The sequence below is a fragment of the Macaca nemestrina genome, chromosome 4 (assembly GCF_043159975.1).
Source record: "Macaca nemestrina isolate mMacNem1 chromosome 4, mMacNem.hap1, whole genome shotgun sequence".
Taxonomy (NCBI): domain Eukaryota; kingdom Metazoa; phylum Chordata; class Mammalia; order Primates; family Cercopithecidae; genus Macaca; species Macaca nemestrina.
Genome location: NC_092128.1, coordinates 15142445 through 15162096, shown reverse-complemented (window position 1 = coordinate 15162096; position 19652 = coordinate 15142445). Strand labels below are relative to the sequence as shown.

Here is a 19652-nt window from a genome sequence, read left to right as displayed (position 1 = left end):
TGCAGTGAGCCGAGATTGCACCACTGCACTCTGGCCTGGGCAACAAACTGAGACACCATCTCAAAACAAAAACAAAAACAAAAACAAAACAACAACAGAAAAACGTTATTAACTACTGCTAGCATTCTCTCAGTAGTTACAGAACTATTGGTAAACTTCTTAGTTCAGTTTTAAAAATGATACTTTTCAACAATTTGTGTCTTTTACCTAAATTTTCAAATGCATTGGCTTAAAGTTGTTTATTCATTTGTGTACTATTATTTAATAATCGCATCATCTGTCATTTTCTTTCCCTTTCATTCCTGATGTTATTTATTGGTACTTTGTGTCACTCCTCTTTTCTCCTTACTCGGTCTCACTAGAGATTTGTCTCTTCAAAGAACCAATTTTGAGTTTAGTTCTTGCCACTTTCTATTTAAATCATATCTGTTCTTAGTTTTATTATTTCCTTTCTTCTGCTTTTTGAGGTAGGTGTTATTTTACTATTATTATCTAACTTCCTAATATGATGTTTAGCTCCATTTACTTTCAGTGTTTTTTTCTTCTCTAATATTAACCTTTAAAAATATACATTATTTGAAGCACTTTGTACCAAATGAACAGTATACATATACGTCATACAAATAGCTGAAAGGAACAAGTAAATTCTGCAAATTAATCACTATGCACACAAGTAAATGGACTAGTGAATGGGTTCCAGTGAATGAGGGCATGAAATCCTAACTCTTGGTGAATCAAATTCCAGAACTTTGGCTCTTCCCGAATCATCAGCACAGACCCAGGAGCCTCTTCCAAGGAGACGCTCCAATGGAACAGGCCCAGAGTAGTCATAGACCTCACTGTTTCTGCTTATTTTAAAAACAGTTTTACCTCTGACAACCACCATTTCCTGTGATATTTATCAGCGTTCCTCACTACACATGGTAGAGGCTTTGCAGAGATTCCCTTGCTCACCACAGAGGAATGCTATCATGCAGAGCATAAGGCCAACAACTGGAAAAAAACTTGAAGAAGGAAAATCTCAGAGCCTACGTCGCTTCAGTCTGGGATGCACACCCAAACTCCATGAGAAATAGCCCAGGAACTTATGAGAGGCACCACCTGTGTGTGCTTTAGGTATTCAGAGAAGCCTCCCAGCCAACATCACCCTTTCAAAAGGAAGCAGGAAGAAAGATATTCCCAAAGAGAGTCACTCATTCTCCCTATAGATAGCATCTCCAGATCATCCCCTTATTTCCACATAGGTGTCTCTTCTCCTTCCCACGGGATCTGAGCCATCCACGGGACATCCAGACATCCAGGTGAGCTCCTCCGACTGTTTCTGGAATACAAATGTTCCTGCTCTGCAGGCATGGAGGGAGGTGTCACCGATGTTCTTTGTTTGTTGAAGCTGGCAGTGGTCAGCCTGGGGCTTCTAGTGACCCTGAGGAGATTGAGCTGTTAAGCTTTTGGGTTAGTGAAAGACAACACGTGTGTTTGAATTGAAGCCTCCAGGTGCCCAAAGTGCATTCCTTGCTATTCATCTCTTTTCTGTTTCTGATTTTCCTTATACTCTGATTCTTTCTTTAGATCTAGCCGCATTTATCCTTCTTTGGTCTTATCATACACGAGTCTGATTTTGTCTGTTTTGCTGCCATAGGTAGGCAGGGAATCAGGGCTGAGGGAAATTTACTATCCATGCCATGTTATACTGCAGGTGAGAAAACTATGACCTGAGAAATAAAAGAACTTGCTCTATGTCACCAGAGATCCAGCGGGTGAGCCACACAGCAGCAGAGAAGATGCGTCAACAACAAAAATAAAATAATTTCCAAAGGAATTTTTGTATTTGATATTGCAAAAAGGAAATTGAAGTAGTCACCGAAAGAAAAATCGGGATTTTGTTTTTCTTTTCTAGCTGAGTAAATGGTTTGGTTTTTAATTACATATGGAATGTGTGAAGGGGACACCACCATCGGTCAGAGCTTTAGGCTCCAAGGTGATTGAATTGCTTCAAAGTGTCATGCAAGTGGTGACAAGGCACCATCTGTTTCTGTTCTCATGATCCTTACTCCACAACCTCAAGAGGGAAAGAAATGTCACCTACTATATCTTCTTTCAATTACATTAAATTCTACTACTTGCAGCCTACTTCCTATTGAACTAGCAGGCAAACTGCTGTCCAGCAATTAAACACTGGAATTGAATCTCTGAAATCAAGCTCAGAATCTTGTAAAAGTGCTTAAGTGAAGCAGAGACATTTAGGAACTTTTCTCTAGTCTTCGGTCAACATTGGCCACAGTTAAGAGGCCCACTGTTTACAACTCCATGGTCCCTTGAAATCAAATGGTTCTGCTGCCGCCTTAAGCTGGGACATCTTCACAGACATCTCCAGTGACTGGGACCAGTTTCTCTAAACATAGCACATAAATCCTTTCTCATAATTCCCTGAAATCTCTGTCCTCCTCTGGGACACTTCACAGAGGCTGGCTACATCCTGTCCTCACAGAACCCATACAACCGCTTTGCCTTCTCACTGTCAGGGAATCTCACGCCTCATTCTCACTGATTCCACTCATGTCTCTCCCTCCTCCCACCACCGGGGAGCTCAAACTTTGGTCAAGTAACCAGGATGGGGGCTGTCTGTAGATAGTTTCATTTTTTCGTTTTGTAACTAAACCTCCTCCTTAGCTTTAAGGCGGTTACGTCATTCCTGACTTTTGAATAGAAATGTGTACTATTCCCCAACCTGAATCTTCACCCTTGCCTCTTCATCCTGAGAGTTCTTGCCCTGACCCCCACCCCCCGCCCCACAGTCATAGATGCTCAGGCTGGTATGTTGAGTGGAAAGGTACCTGCCCTGTGTATGGACAGCCCTATGCTCACCTGGTATCTATCACCAGCTTGGTGATCCATCACATTCCTCTCTCCCCTTATGATTCCTGGTAAAGGGAAAGGAAAATGGATGCCAACTACACCTAAAACCTCGGATGAAACTACAATGGCCATATTGCCCTGTACCTGTCTGTTCTCCTAACACCTTCTCCAGCCAAGCATACCTCTGCTTCTCCTCAAGCGAAGCTAGGAGATGAATTTTTATCCTTCTCTAAATACTTAACTGTTGTCTCTAAAGTAGTTTCTTCAGAGATTGAACAGTACACTTCCAGGATTTGTTCAGCAAAGCAATCCATTCCTTTGTCTAGGTAAGAGTGGTTTTGCACATGTCTCTGGCCACCCCGTTGATAAGTCGAAGGACATGCTTACTGGGCAGAGTATTAGCTAGTCTGGACTGCAGGCACTGAAGGAGCCCATGGAATGAAACACTCACTCCTAGTTGTCCTTAAACTCACAATGCGGTAATGGGATCTTTTCACCATTTGAAAACCAATTACCTGCCAGAGCTCATAGAGAATGGGCTAATTCTGAAACTGAAACTCCTTGTCTAGCCTCCTTGATTCTCATAATAAACACAATTCTCCTTCCCTCTCTCCATCAACTTCAACAGTTAGAAAGGCGTTATTCAGTCCCCCTGAGCAGTCAGCAGAGTGTACATCTCAGCTGTGTGCCTGCTCATATCCCGGCTTCAGAATGGACCGAGACCATATTTCATGGGTCCAAAGATCCCCTGGCCAGTGCTTTCTGTAAAAAAGATTGTCCTGAGAACAAATACAGCAACACTTTCACCTGCCTCTTACTAATAATTTAAAATTAGAGTAATGAGAATTGGCAAAAGGGAAGGGAAGAAAGGGAGACAATGAAATTCTACAGGAAATGACCTGACAGATACTAGAAACCACAGGTCGTGTTCCTATTTCCCAGGCAGAACAGAGTCTGTACAAACCGAGCATCGCTAATTAGAAAATCTGAAATCCAAAATGCCCCCAAATACAAAACCTTTCGAGCACTGATGTGACTCTGCAAGTTGAAAATTCCACACATTAATTCTTAACACAAACTTTGCTTTTGGCACAAAGTTATTTAAAATATTATATAAAATTACTTTCGGGTATGTGTACAACTTATTATGAAACATAAATGAATTTTATATTTAGATTTGGATCCCATTCCCAAGATATCTGATCATATACCTATATAAAATAAAATACATCCAGAACCAGGAGATTCCCTGGGGGTTTACTGCATTTTATATATATATATATACACACACAAACACACACACATATACACATAATGCATTATATATATGCAAATATCCCAAAATCTGAAAACACTCTGAAATTTGAAATACTTCTGATCCCAAGCATTTCAGAGAAGGGACACTCAATCCGTCTTGAGAGAGGTAATAAAAGAAAAGCTCAAAAAACCATCCCAAGGCAGATCCAGGACACCTCTGCTACCAGGATGAAAGAAGTCCCAAGCACTCATGTGTTATTCGTGGTGAAGCTTTGAGGGCTTCTTATCAAGGGAGTTTATGAGAGATCCAGCGTTTCCAGATGGAAATCCTGACCCAGGTTCGTGGCAATAGGCATGGAAACTGAAATGAACAAGCACTCGACAAAGCTCAAAAATGAGTGTGCAAAGCGGAGAGAGGAAGAGGGCAATCGTGATTCTAAGACGTTGGTGGTACCTATCATTTTGAGAAACCAGGAAGAAAGATAAAAGTACAGGAATTCTCTTTTGATATTATAATGTCCCAGGCTCTGAGAAAACCAGTGGTAGTATTAGTTCCAACAACCTTCACATGAAAAGCCCTCAAGGATATACTATCTTCCCGACAAAGATGGGAAAAGTAAGCTTAAGTATTTTCTCTAAGAGGAACCGTGGAGCGGGTAGACATAAGTTCAATTTCTTCCATATAGATTTCAGCTGATAACTGTGATGCTCCTTAAGCAGATCGATTTAAAGTCCAGGCCAGGGGCAAACCATGGAGATCATTTACAGCTGTTACAAATGAAGGACAACTGTCAATGTAATCCCTGATGCAAGGAAGGGGCTACAAGAAAGGAGAGTTGAGTGGTGGAGGACAGAGCTGTGGACAACATCTAAGTTGGTGGAGCTAAGGAAAGAATAAGAGAGAATAAGAGGTGATGTCTGCATAATAAAAATAAATCAAGAGAGTGAGACTTCTTAGATATTGTACTTATGAAGTGTTCTAGAGTCTGGGAAATCAAGAAAGGTAACTACATATAACCTCCATGAGTCTGGCTATAAGCTCTATCAGGCATGGCGCTGTGAGAACGAGGGTAACTTGCATTTATCCATTTGCTTGTCGTTCATTCATTCACCGTACTTTCCTTTGCAGCAGCTGAGAGAACCATGGCGACAACTCCCACTGCTGCTTTCAGGGCCCTCATGGATGGAGTGACAAGATCTCCCCAGAGTCCCCGACCCCAGTGAACTCCTTATTAGAGAATCTACCTTCCCCGTGATGGTGAATGACAAGGGCCAGGTGCTCATTACTGCCTCCTGCTAGGGCCAAGACTGCCTCGTGGTTGTGTCCCGTGAGGGCTACCTGTTGCATGCTGGTTTGGCTCCATGTCTCCTCAATACAGTGAGCTGACTCTGTCCTTGTCCCGGGGATCCCATAGGAGTACACCCATCCTTGGCACCACTAGGAAATGTCCTGCAGGACTCTGGTGTTGAGACACAGATTGATCCAGAACCAGGACTGCCCTGGGGGTTTACTGCATCAGTGCCTTCGATGACACCATGACTGCAACGCCGATCCAGTTTGGGACATGGAAGGGGCTTACTTATCCGGGGCCGGGCCTGGTACTGGGTCAGCAAGTTCGGCCATGACAAGGTGCTGTCCAGGTTCCTTGGGATCAAGGTGACCAGTGTGGCTGGAGTGTACTTCCCCGACACCTGTGGGGACACAGAGCGCTTCAAGGTCTCTTAAGAAGGTTCCAAGATCTCACTCCATGTCAGGGGAGTGTCTGTTCCCCCATTAGGGAGTCTGACTCAGGATAAACAACAGAGTTGGTTTCCCTTGTCAACGAGCTTCCATTTCAATACAGATTGTTTTTGACTCTGTTTGGAACCACCACAAATCAAAAGCACGATGATTAAAAGGCACCAAGACACAAGAGAGGTGGGCCCTCACTGCCACTCCCTCCTGTGGCCAAAGCTGAATAGAAAAGCTTGTCTTACTCACCACTCTATTTCCCTGCCTAGTGCCTGGAACACGGAGTGTTTATCAATATTTCTTAAATAAATGAAGTTGCAATACGGCTTTAATCTTTCCCCAATCATTTTGTACAAACTTTTGGTCATGTTGGCAGTCATATTGGATAAGAGAAAACTTTCCAATTGTCTCCTCTTTCCCACCCTTGCATATATGCAGGAGTCAGTACTTCTGAGAATATTTTTAGCAATATTTTGTGGGGGATGACGATGAAAACTGCCAAGGGAAATAATCAGGTTTTAATTAAATTTCTTGCTCATTGACATTGTATGGTCCCCCTTGTGAAGTGACCCCAGAGAGGTGGAAGAATCTAGACGCAGAGTATTCAGGGAATTATAGAAGGATTTATGTGCTATGTCTGGAAAAGTGTGGCTGCAGTGTACTTCATTGACACCTCTGGAGACAGAAGCCAGTTTGAGGTCTCTAAGAAGTGGCTCAATATCCCACTCCATGTAATGTGAGTGATACTTCGCTAAAAGGAGTCTGAACCATGTTAAATATCAGTCCTATATCCCCATTTTCAAGGGGTTTTCAGTCTAGCAGTGGAGAAATTGGTCACTGTGTAATGGAAGAGTTACAAATCGCCAATGTAATTCTAAATCTTACATGCTATGGATAAGGGACAACATCTTCTGGTTTTTCTGTGCTAGGCACTGAGTATTAAATGCCTTCAGAACAGGTTATTTTTCTGTTTTATTTGCTATTGTGCCTCCCAGTTCTAAATAGTTAGAAAGAGATGGTGGATAAGTGGAGAAAACAACTATAAAATTCATGGGAAACAAGAATCGTGTCTATTTTGCTTACCACCGGATCACTAGCATATAGTGCAATATCTGGCTTACAGTAAGTGCTAAATAAACATGGAGTAAATGAATGAAATCTAACGCAACGTAGTCCAGGGACAGCAGGGAGACTGCAACATGTTACAGTCTATGTCCGTAATTCAGGGATTTCCTTCCCCAGGCATGGAGTGGGACCCCTGGGTGAGGGTATGTCTGAATGGAAAGTGGGGCAGCAGGGTGGTGATGAAGCCAGAGGAAATCTTGTAGCAACTTCTTCCACAGAGGAGCAGGATCACTCTGTCTAAAGGTAGAGAAAAATGGGACAAAAGATGAGATTTCTCATAACGCTAAGATTGGATCGAATGAACTATGACTGTCCTGTGACTCGAATCCCAAGAAATTGACAAGTGAAGCTCTTCCTCATTTAACTAATTCCTTTGTCTACACAAATCTACTTTAGTCTTTGGCACAGATGAATAGTGTTCCATGGGGTGGCCATAGTATGCTTATTCAACCATGGAAATTTGGATTACATCTAATGCTTATTGTTACTCAAAATTTGAAAATGACTGATTTTATATGTCATTGCATACAAGTGCAAGCATTTCTTTGGCATACGGTCCAAGAAGGTCAGCAGCTAGTTAAAAAATATTTATTTTTGAAATGACAGATGCTGACAAATTGTCATTTTAAAAGGGTATACATCAATTTGCACTTATAACAAAAATATAGCCCTAGACTGTTGCTAGTACTGGATAGAATGAATTTTTGTTTGATATTATTGTCAGTATAGATGTGAAGAAATGTTATTTTAATTTGTGTTTCTCAGGTTACAAATGCAGAGGATGATTTTATATATTTATGTTCATTTATATTTCTTCTATAAATCATCTATTTCATTCTATTTAGCATTTGTCTTTTCCTTATTGATTACTAAGTGCTATTACAGAAAACACTTCTTTGTCTATTTTACATGTTGTGAATATTTCGTTCCATTTGTTTTTTATCCTTGTTTTTGGTGTAATATATATGTTTTATATCTGTATGTGGTCAAATCTATCAGCCTTTTTCTTTATAACATCTTTTATTGTTTAGAAAATCTCCCATTACAAATGTATTAAAATATTTTTCTATATTTTCTTCTAATACTTTCATGGTTGTACATTTTACATTTAGCTATTTAATTTATATGAATTTTTGTATTATATCACGTATATTATTTCTAAATATATGGCCAATTATGATAGCATCTTTGACCTTTCAAAAGTCAATATTTTATTGATTGACTTTAATGGTTACTTTTTCATATAATATGCTTCCACATTATATTAATTTGCTCTTCCAACTCTGTCCTCTGGACTACTGACCTATTCATCTAATTCTGCACCAACCATACTGCTTTTGTTACTGCAGCTTTGAAGCAAGTTTCACCATCTGAGAAAACAAATTCTTCTCTATGTCCCTATATTATGTTACTCAACATTTCCAAAAATCTCTTATGTGTTTTTTTTGATACTTATGTTTGCAGATTAAACTATAGAATCAGCTTATCAATTTCCTTTAATATATGTCAGAATTTTTAGCAGGATTATATTCAATTTAGAGATTATTTAGGGATAGTTAATATCTTACTTTTCTTAAATTTCCAACTTTTATTTTAAGTTCAAGGGTACATGTTCAGGATGTGTGTGTTGTTACACAGGTAAATATGTGCCATGGTGGTTTGCTGCACAGATCATCCTATCACCCAGGTATTAAGCCCAGCACCCACTGGCTATTCTTCCTGATCCTCTTCCTTCTCCCACCCCCCACTCTTCAACAGGCCCCAGTGTGTGTTGTTCTCCCCATGTGTCCATGTGTTCTCATCATTTAGCTTCCACTTACGAGTGAGAACATGCAGTATTTGATTTCCTGTTTCTGACTTACTTTGCTGAGGATAATGGCCTCCAGCTCCATCTGTGTTCCTGCAACTGACTTTATCTCATTCCTTTTTAAGGCTGCATAGTATTCCATAGTGTATATGTATCACATTTTCTTTATTCAGTCTATCAATAATTAACATCTTAAAATATTGAATCTACTCATCTAGGAACAAAAATGTGTCTTCATTTATTCAAGTATTGCTTTCTATTCTTTGTCAAGTCTTATAGATTTTCCCAGAAAGCCTTTGCACAATTCTTAGTAGAATTATTCTTGGTCATTAAAATTTGTTGCCATTTTATAAACTATAAAATTATATTGTTCTATTAATAATGGAACATTTTATCATTATCTATTCCTACTTAATAGAACAATTATTAAAATTTGTGTTTATCTTGAATTTAAACAACTTGCTCAACTCTTTCATTAGTTATAATAGTCTGTCAGTTGATTCCTTATGTTTTCCATTACTTCCCAGCAAATAATGGAAACTTTTGCTGGTTGCATTGTAACGTTTGTTTATTTTGTTAGCTAGGATGTCCATTATCCATTAAAATTATGATTGGTATCAGTGACAGAGAGCAGCCTTGCTTTTTTTCCTGATTTCACAGGAATGCTTCTAATGTTGTGATATTACTTGTGTGTGTGTGTGTGTGTGTGTGTATATATATATATATATATTTTTTTTTTTAGAAGGAGTCTTGCTCTGTCACCTAGGCTGGAGTGGTGTGGAGGCACAATCTTGGCTCACTGCAACCTCCGTCTCCCTGGTTTAAGCGATTCTTCTGACTCAGCCTCCTGAGTAACTGGGACTACAGGCGTGCACCACCATGCCTGACTAATATTTGTATTTTTAGTAGAGACGGGGCTTCACCATATTGACCAGACTGGTCTCAAACTGGTGACCTTGTGATTCGTCCATCTTTGCCTCCCAGAGTAATGGGATTACAGGCGTGAGCCACCGCGCCAGGACCAATATTACATATTCTAACGGATACTCAATCTATACAGATAAGAAGGTTTCCTTCCTAAGATTTAGTTTGTTTTTTTAAATGAAAAATAAATTTTGTCAGCTGCTTTGTTGTTATCTATAGGAATAGCGAGAAAATTGATTGCTTTATTTATTTATTTGTTTGTTTATGCTGCATCACATTAATTCCAGAGTCAGAGCATTTAACCACTAAGCTATACTGATATATTTTAGAAGCCTCTCTCTCCCTCCAAAAACTCAAGAGTTGAAACAAAATGGATGTTTCTGCTTATGCATCACTAGGCTTAATATTTTGTTAACTACAACATCCCTTTCTCTAGATATTGTTGTTTCATGGTAACAGCAGCAATGTGTGTTCACTCCTAGAAAATCTCAACCATAAAGAGTTTTTCTTTTGTTTTGTTTTTGAAGACATTAACTTGAAAAATTAGTCATGAAACCTCTAGGCAGAATTGATGCTCAAGTTAAAATGCTATTCATTGATTTGAAAGTGAAAAGAGAAACTGTCAGAGTGCATTCTCAACTTTATGCTGAAAATGAATTAAGAAGTAACTTACAGTAGTTACAAAACTTACAAAACTTACAGTAGATTAATCAAAAGAGCATCTGACTTTACCCCTAAGCAAATTCTCCTTTCTAGTTTCTTAGACATTGTTTGATTGCCTCATCTGCACATGACCTTGAAGAATACATGTACATAGAATGTGACTGTGAGTGTTATCATTCATTTTACACCCATTTTTAGGTGAGTGGTGTGCCAGGATGTCCTGAGTCTGGATTTGGGACTCTGAGGGGAGACAGTAATATTCTCACCTCTCCAATTTAGTCTTAATTCATTTTATGGAATCTTTTTGAGATCCTGAGAATGGTAAACGGGCTTCCTCATTTTTTTTTTCTAGATATCTACATTTTCTCCCATTTTCTCAAGAACCAACAAAATCTTTGTCATCTACTCAAAGCTTTTGAGAATCCCCCTACCTCGACGTCTGGCCACTTTCCATTGCCAACTCTGACCCCAATTCAATTCTTCCGTGAAGTCACATGGGAAGATTCTGGACTTATTTTTCCCTCATTCTTACTATCTTGTGACTCCTCTTTTCTTGAAAATTTAAATGATAATTTACCTGTTTGCCCGTGAACATGATTGACAAGATCCTAAGTGTTGTTATGCACCATTTCACCCACTGATCCCAGCAACATTATGCATTGTAATTCAATTATGTTTGTTCAATTGGAAAATAAATTTTCAGAGCATTCCCCAGGAGGACGCAAGAATTGAGATCTGCACATCAGTTACAATGCTTTCTGGATGGTGGAAGGGAATGGTTCTGCTACCAGCCTGGCCACAGCCTGCGTTATTTTGTCCCAGAGGTAGAACACAGGCTCGGGGTCCTCCACTGTCTGAAGGTTTGCTGTTGGCATGGTCAGGATGACGTTGTTCATGGCCACCTCTCCCTAGGGAGCTGGATTCTCCTCATTACGCCTCTTCCACTCCTCCAGGGATGTCTGACCTGGGAATGAAGGTTAAAAGAAGGTGATACCTGCTCTGTATGCCTGGAGGGGTTTTTGAGAGAATCCAAAAAATTATTGAAAGCGGAAGTAAAAGTGCCATGAAAAATGTCAAAAGTTAACTTAAATGGGGGGGTGGGGTGGGGGAAGAATGCTTTACCTTCAATTTACCCTGCCCTACACCGTGTTTTCTGGGTTTAAATGGTAGCACTTTGGCCACATCGAGAGATAACTTGGTGACTAATAAAGTCTTTGTTGTTGTGGAATGAAATGCACATCCCTGTTCCTTTTCCATCTTTCTCTCAGGGCTCTAAGGATAGCGGGTCCATATCGCCCAGACCACTGTCAGCCCTCAAGACTCCCTCCTCTTCTTTCCATCACTCAGCCCCTACCCCTCACACAACGAACCCACTCCCACCTCCAAACTTGCCTCTCCTCTGAGTCCAGCCTGAACCTGAATCCCCCGCTCATCCAGCTTGAAGTATGGACCCGACACAGCCCCACGGATGATGACGGACACGGCGCCCAGTGTATCTCTGGGAGGCACAACAGTGTAGAGGAGTCCCCCTCTCTCCCAGAGGCAGGAGATGGACTTCTTTGTTCTGTCCAAGATGTACTGACACGACAGTCACCACAAGGGGGCAGAAGTAAGTTCCCAGTGGGCTTAGGTTATCCACGTGGCACCGGATCAGCACCTGCCACAGTGAGAAACCAGCAAGAGTGGGTGAAGGGACTTGTGCTGGGGATGACTGAATATGTGTGTGTGTGTGTGTGTGTGTGTGTGTGTGTGTGTACATGCATGTGTGTGTTCATGGCCAGAAAGGATAGGGTCGGCCTTGTCCCAAGCAGACCTAGGAGGAGGAGCGTCTGAGAGTGACCCATCTCTTTGGAGGGAGTGGAGGTTTCCTCCCATATATTCACTTTCTCCAGGTCACCCCTTTCTGTTCATAATTATTCCTGGTTTTCTATAGAGATTTGGGCTTTTTTCTTTGATTTAATCAAAACCAGCCCCGAGGTAAATATTGACTCAAAGACACTGACTATGCCCCTGTGATTTCCTACAGGTATTGGATAGGAGAGGTGAGGGACTGCATCCCAGATTTGTGTCTGTGGAAGTGATTCCTATATCTGGGGTGCTGTTGGAGCTTGGTCAACAGTGAGATAATGTTTCAGATGCTACAGGAAAGTGTAATTAGAAAGACTTTGATACTGGGTCAAAGAGGAGGAGGGGATAAAGGAAACATGCTTTTTGAGCACTTGTTTATGTGTCAAGCTCTGCTAGGGGCTTCATGTTCTGTATCCCATTTACTGCTTACAACAACCGAAGGTTTTTCTGTGACTACTTTCCTTGCCTGTAAAATGAAGGTGATAACTGCTCTGTATGCCTGGAGAGGTCTTTGAGAAAATCCAAAAAATTATTGAAAGCAGAAGTAAGGGTGCTATGGAAAATGTCAAAAGCTGACTTAAATAGGGAGTGAGGGAAGAATACTTTACCTTCAATTTTGCAGCGACTGCATCCTCAGGAAATATAGCTTCTGCGGTTTGTCCTTCAGGTAAGTAGAGTCCAGTACTCACCCAGGAATGTCTGTTATCTGATAAGAACCATGGGAAAGGTTGAGATCTTCCCATCCCCATGGCTCCACATTGGTGGAGAATTCCCGTAATCGCTTCCAGAGCTAGTGGATCTCCCGTGCACACCTCAACCCAGCCAGACTGCCCTAACTGAGGCCTCCCATACCTCACTTACAATTCCTGGTCTCCATCTCCTTAAAAGTTTATGAGAAAGAATGACGATGTGGTTTGGTTCTGTGTCTCCACCCAAAGCTCATCTTAAATTGTAATCCCCATGTGTCAAGGGAGGAACCTGGTGGGAGGTGATGGGATTATGGGGGATGGTTTCCCCATGCTGTTCTTGTGATAGTGAGTGAGTCTCCTGAGATCTGATGGTGTAAAAAGTGGCAGTTCTTCCTCTGCTTGCACTTCCCTTCTCCCTCTTGCTGCCTTGGGGAAGAAGGGGCCCGCTTCCCCTTTGCCTTCTGCCATAATTGTGAGTTTCCTGAGGCCTCCCCAGCCATGCAGAACTGAGTCAACTAAACCTCTTTCCTTTACAGATTACACAGTATCAGGCTTTTATTTATAGCAGTGGGAAAATGGACTAATACAAATGGCCTTCATGAGGAAGAGGGTCCCTAGAATGCCGCTGAAGTTATTCAGTCCACCACTTCTGCAATCCTACACTTCCGTATCCTCTCTCACCAGTCTATACCTTCACTGATCTCAATGCTGATTGGAGATTCTGTGAAACGGACAGAAGAGGGAGTCCAATCATGAAGCAGCAAGGAGCTGTCAGTTCCTGATTTGACCATTTCTTATGCCAAGGATATCAGGTAGGCCTGAGAGCTGCCCCTGATGACTGGGTTTTTCTTATTCACAAGTGGTAAGCCCTTTTCTTTGACATTTTTAGGATGTCTTTGTGCACAGATGCATCGATGGGAATCCCTTCCTGGGGGACTTGACACATGTAGGAAGAGTCTTCTATGAGTTTCTCCAGCCAGTTCGTTTCTAAATTTCTTCCCTTGTTGTGCAGCATGGACTCAAATTGGGACAGAGCTCTGTGGATGTGGTAGTTTGTCACCCCAGGCATGGGGACTGGGAAGAGACCTTTATGGCATCTCTTATCTAAGATGCCTAGGCCAGAGCATTTAAGAAACCTGTTTTCTGGAAACTGACATAAACTGTTAAAATTTGGGTTTCTGGAGGCCAAAAACCAGGCCTGCTTGCCAATCGGCAATCCTCCACCTTCTACAGCAAATTCTACTATCTTCTTGACATTCACGTCAGTGAGTGAGTGACAGCAAAAGACCTTTAGGTCACTGACGAGAAGGTCTGTTCTGGTCCACTGTAAGTTATTTTTTGGTAACATAGGACCCAACTTGTGCATTTCTGAGTTCAACCCAGTTTTTCCATTCTGGTCCGCTGCTGGCCAACACAGTGCATTGACCACAAATAGGCTAAACCTGTGATCCAATATCAAACGCTCATGACCTGCCAGCACTACATGCCCGCGGCCATAGTGGGCAGCTGCAGGAAAGCAGCCAAAGGAGCTATCTATTCCTAAGGGCAAGGCAGCGACCCATGCACCAGCAGCTGACAGGGGGATCCTCCTGTCCTGAGGTCCAGCTTTGACATCCCTTCCAGGAGCTGCTCTTGATCCTGCCTGAGATCCTCCGAAACCTGGAAAGGAGATATTTCTCACATTAGTGCCTGTAGGACATGTGAGTGTAAAATAGAGCAGAAGAGAATACCCAAGACCTGAGCTTGTTTGGTACAAAACTTTAAGAGGCAAGAGAAGAAATGCTATTTTAATCTTGCTTTATACACCTTCAGTTTTAACTAGCAGTAATTAATATCATAAAACGATGGTATTTTCATCTATAGGCAGAATATATGTTGAAATGGGTGCATACATTCTCCCAGATACGTTTTCCAGGATGAACTACTGTCTTAGTAAACATTCTGTTGACTATCCTAATTTATAAGTTGTTTATTTAAATAGTTAAAAATATAAAATAAATAAAGCTTGGAAAACAGTCTCACATTCCCTTAGAAAGTAGTCCTGCTTATAAATTTGAACGGCTTATATTCCACAACATGTGCACACATTCACACACACAACATTTAAAAAGGCTGTGAAGTTCTCAAATTATCCTTGTCAGAGCTCTGAACTATCTTTTGTTATATTTACTTTTCGCTGTTTTTAAGTAGACCCAATGGAATTATTATATGAAGAAAAATGTTTAGTTCATTCCTTGTTATCAATTAAGTCACCAAAGCATAACCACTTTTTAAAACTGTTAAAGTATTTTAATATGGTATTAAATTGTGTTTTAATTACATCTCTTGGTACAGACATAATTGTGTTAAAATGCAACAATTAAAAATGAGTGAAACCCACAGCTTATAGAAACAGTGTACACAGAAAAATCCAAACTAATATTGAAAGTGTTATTGAAAGTATAGAGAAGTGACTGGAAGAGCATATATTAGAATATTTTCAGTGAGCTCTGGGTAGAATCACTACCCAGATGGGTTTTTAAAAATGCTTTTCTATATTTTTTCTGATTTTATTTTCATCATCAGAAAAATAACAGTTACATATTTTACATTTTTGTTTATTGATTTCACTGAATACTGTGACAACAACCACTGTAAGTTACTTCTTAATTCATTTTCAGCGTAAAGTTGAGAATGTGCTCTGACAGTTTCTCGTTTCACTTTCAAATCAATGAATAGCATTTTAATTTGAGCATCAATTCTGCCTAGAGGTTTCATGACTAATTTTTCAAGTTAATGTCTCCAAAAACAAAACGAAAGAAAAACTCTTTATGGTTGAGATTTTCTAGGAGTGAACACACATTGCTGCTGTTACCATGAAACAACAATATCTAGAGAAAGGGATGTTGTAGTTAACAAAATATTAAGCCTAGTGATGCATAAGCAGAAACATCCTTTTTGTTTTAACCCTTGAGTTCTTGGATGGAGAGAGAGGCTTCTAAAATATATCAGTATAGCTTAGTGGTTAAATGCTCTGACTCTGGAATTAATGTGATGCAGCATAAACAAACAAACAAACAAATAAATAAAGCAATCAATTTTCTCGCTATTCCTATAGATAACAACAAAGCAGCTGACAAAATTTATTTTTCATTTAAAAAAACAAAAAACTAAATCTTAGGAAGGAAAACTTCTTATCTGTACAGACTGAGTATCCGTTAGAATATGTAATATTGGTCCAGGCGCAGTGGCTCAGGCCTGTAATCCCATCATTTGGGAGGCAAAGGTGGGCGAATCACAAGGTCACCAGTTTGAGACCAGTCTGGTCAATATGGAGAAACCCCATCTCTACTAAAAATACAAAAATTAGCCAGGCATGGTGGTGCACGCCTGGAGTCCCAGTTACTCAGGAGGCTGAGGTAGAAGAATCGCTTGATCCAGGGAGATGGAGGTTGCAGTTAGCCAAGATTGTGCCACTGCACCACTCCAGCCTGGGTGACAGAGCAAGACTCCTTAAAAAAAAAAAAAAAAAAATATATATATATATATATATATATCTCACACAACATTAGAAGCATTCCTGTGAAATCAGGAAAAAAAGCAAGGCTGCTCTCTGTCACTGATACCAATCATAATTTTAATGGATAATGGACATCCTAGCTAACAAAATAAATAAACGTTACAATGCAACCAGCAAAAGTTTCCATTATTTGTTGGCAAGTAGTGGAAAACATAAGGAATCAACTGACAGACTGTTATAACTAATGAAAGAGTTGGACAAGTTGTTTAAATTCAAGAGAAACACAAATTTTAATTGTTCTATTAAGTAGGAATAGATAATTATAAAATATTCCATTATTAATAGAATAATACAATTTTATAGTTTATAAAATGGCAACAAATTTTAATGACCAAGAATAATTCTACTGAGAATTCGCAAAGCCTTTCTGGGAAAATCTGTAAGACTTGATAAAAAATAGAAAGCAATACTTGAATAAATGAAGACACATTTTTGTTCCTAGATAAGAAGATTCAATATTTTAAGATGTTAATTATTGATATACTGAATAAAAAAAATGTGATACATATACACTATGGAATACTATGCAGCCTTAAAAAAGAAATGAGATAAAGTCAGTTGCAGGAACATAGATGGAGCTGGAGGCCATTATCCTCAGCAAAGTAATTCAGAAACCGGAAATCAAATACTGCATGTTCTCACTTGTAAGTGGAAGCTAAATGATGAGAACACATGGACACATGGGGAGAACAACACACACTGGGGCCTGTCGAAGAGTGGGGAGTGGGAGAGGGAAGAGGATCAGGAAGAATAGCCAGTGGATGCTGGGCTTAATACCTGGGTGACAGGATGATCTGTGCAGCAAACCACCATGGCACATGTTTACCTGTGTAAGAACCCGCACATCCTGCACATGTACACTTGAACTTAAAACAAAAGTTGGAAATAAAAAAAAGTAAGATGTTAACTATCCCTAAATAATCTCTAATTTGAATATAATCCTGCTAAAAATTCTGACATATATTAAAGGAAATTGATAAGCTGATTCTACAGTTTAATCTGCAAACATAAGTATCCAAGAAAACACATAAGAGATTTTTGGAAATGTTGAGTAACATAATATGGAGATATAGAGAAGAATTTGTTTTCTCAGATGGTGAAACTTGCTTCAAAGCTGCAGTAACAAAAGCAGTATGGTTGGTGCAGAATTAGATGAATAGGGCAGTAGTCTAGAGGACAGAGTTGAAAAAGCAAATTAATATACATATGCAAGCTTATTATATGAAAAAGCAACCATTAAAGTCAATCAATAAAATATTGACTTTTGAAAGGTCAAAGATGCTATCATAATTGGCCATACATTTAGAAATAATATACGTGATATAATACAAAAATTCATATAAATTAAATATCTAAATGTAAAATGTACAGCCATAAAAGTATTAGAAGAAAATATAGAAAACCATTTTAATAAATTTGTAATGGGAGATTTTCTAAACAATAAAAGATGTTATAAAGAAAAAGACTGACAGATTTGACCACATACAGATATAAAACGTATATATTACACCAACAACAAGAATAAAAAACAAATGGAAGGAAATATTCACAACATGTAAAATAGACAAAGAAGTGTTTTCTGTAATAGCACTTAGTAATCAAGAAGGAAAAGACAAATGCTAAATAGAATGAAATAGATGATTTATAGAAGAAATATAAATGAACACAAATATATAAATCATCCTCTGCATTTGTGACCTGAGAAACACAAATTAAAATAACATTTTTTCACATCTATACTGACAACAATATCAAACAAAAATTCATTCTATCCAGTACTAGCAACAGTCTAGGGCTATATTTTTGTTATAAGTGCAAATTGATGTATACCCTTTTAAAATGACAATTTGTTAGCATCTGTCATTTCAAAAATAAATATTTTTTAACTAGTTGCTGACCTTCTTGGACCGTATGCCAAAGAAATGCTTGCACTTGTATGCAATGACATATAAAATCAGTCATTTTCAAATTTTGAGTAACAATAAGCATTAGATGTAATCCAAATTTCCATGGTTGAATAAGCATACTATGGCCACCCCATGGAACACTATTCATCTGTGCCAAAGACTAAAGTGGATTTGTGTAGACAAAGGAATTAGTTAAATGAGGAAGAGCTTCACTTGTCAATTTCTTGGGATTCGAGTCACAGGACAGTCATAGTTCATTCGATCCAATCTTAGCATTACGAGAAATCCCATCATTTGTCCCATTTTTCTCTACCTTTAGACAGAGTGATCCTGCTCCTCTGTGGAAGAAGTTGCTACAAGATTTCCTCTGGCTTCATCACCACCCTGCTGCCCCACTTTCCATTCAGACATACCCTCACCCAGGGGTCCCACTCCATGCCTGGGGAAGGAAATCCCTGAATTACGGACATAGACTGTAACATGTTGCAGTCTCCCTGCTGTCCCTGGACTACGTTGCGTTAGATTTCATTCATTTACTCCATGTTTATTTAGCACTTACTGTAAGCCAGATATTGCACTATATGCTAGTGATCCGGTGGTAAGCAAAATAGACACGATTCTTGTTTCCCATGAATTTTATAGTTGTTTTCTCCACTTATCCACCATCTCTTTCTAACTATTTAGAACTGGGAGGCACAATAGCAAATAAAACAGAAAAATAACCTGTTCTGAAGGCATTTAATACTCAGTGCCTAGCACAGAAAAACCAGAAGATGTTGTCCCTTATCCATAGCATGTAAGATTTAGAATTACATCGGCTACTTGTAACTCTTCCATTACACAGTGATCAATTTCTTCTCTGCTAGACAGAAAGCTCCTTGAAAATGGGTATATAGGACTGACATTTAACATGCTTCAGACTCCTTTTAGGGAAGTATCACTCACATTACATGGAGTGGGATATTGAGCCACTTCTTAGAGACCTCAAACTGGCTTCTGTCCCCAGAGGTGTCAATGAAGTACACTGCAGCCACACTTTTCCAGACATAGCACATAAATCCTTCTATCATTCCCTGAATACTCTGCGTCTAGATTCTTCCACCTCTCTGGGGTCACTTCACAAGGGGGACCATACAATGTCAATGAGCAAGAAATTTAATTAAAACCTGATTATTTCCCTTGGCAGTTTTCATCGTCATCCCCCACAAAATATTGCTAAAAATGTTCTCAGAAGTACTGACTCCTGCATATATGCAAGGGTGGGAAAGAGGAGACAATTGGAAAG

The 19652-nt window shown here is 39.6% G+C and overlaps 1 pseudogene; it reads left to right on the top strand.

The window, feature by feature from the left end:
• The first annotated feature begins 5116 nt into the window (after positions 1–5116).
• Positions 5117–6180, top strand: LOC139362700 (TRPM8 channel-associated factor 2-like; annotated as a pseudogene).
• Positions 6181–19652: the final 13472 nt, after the last annotated feature.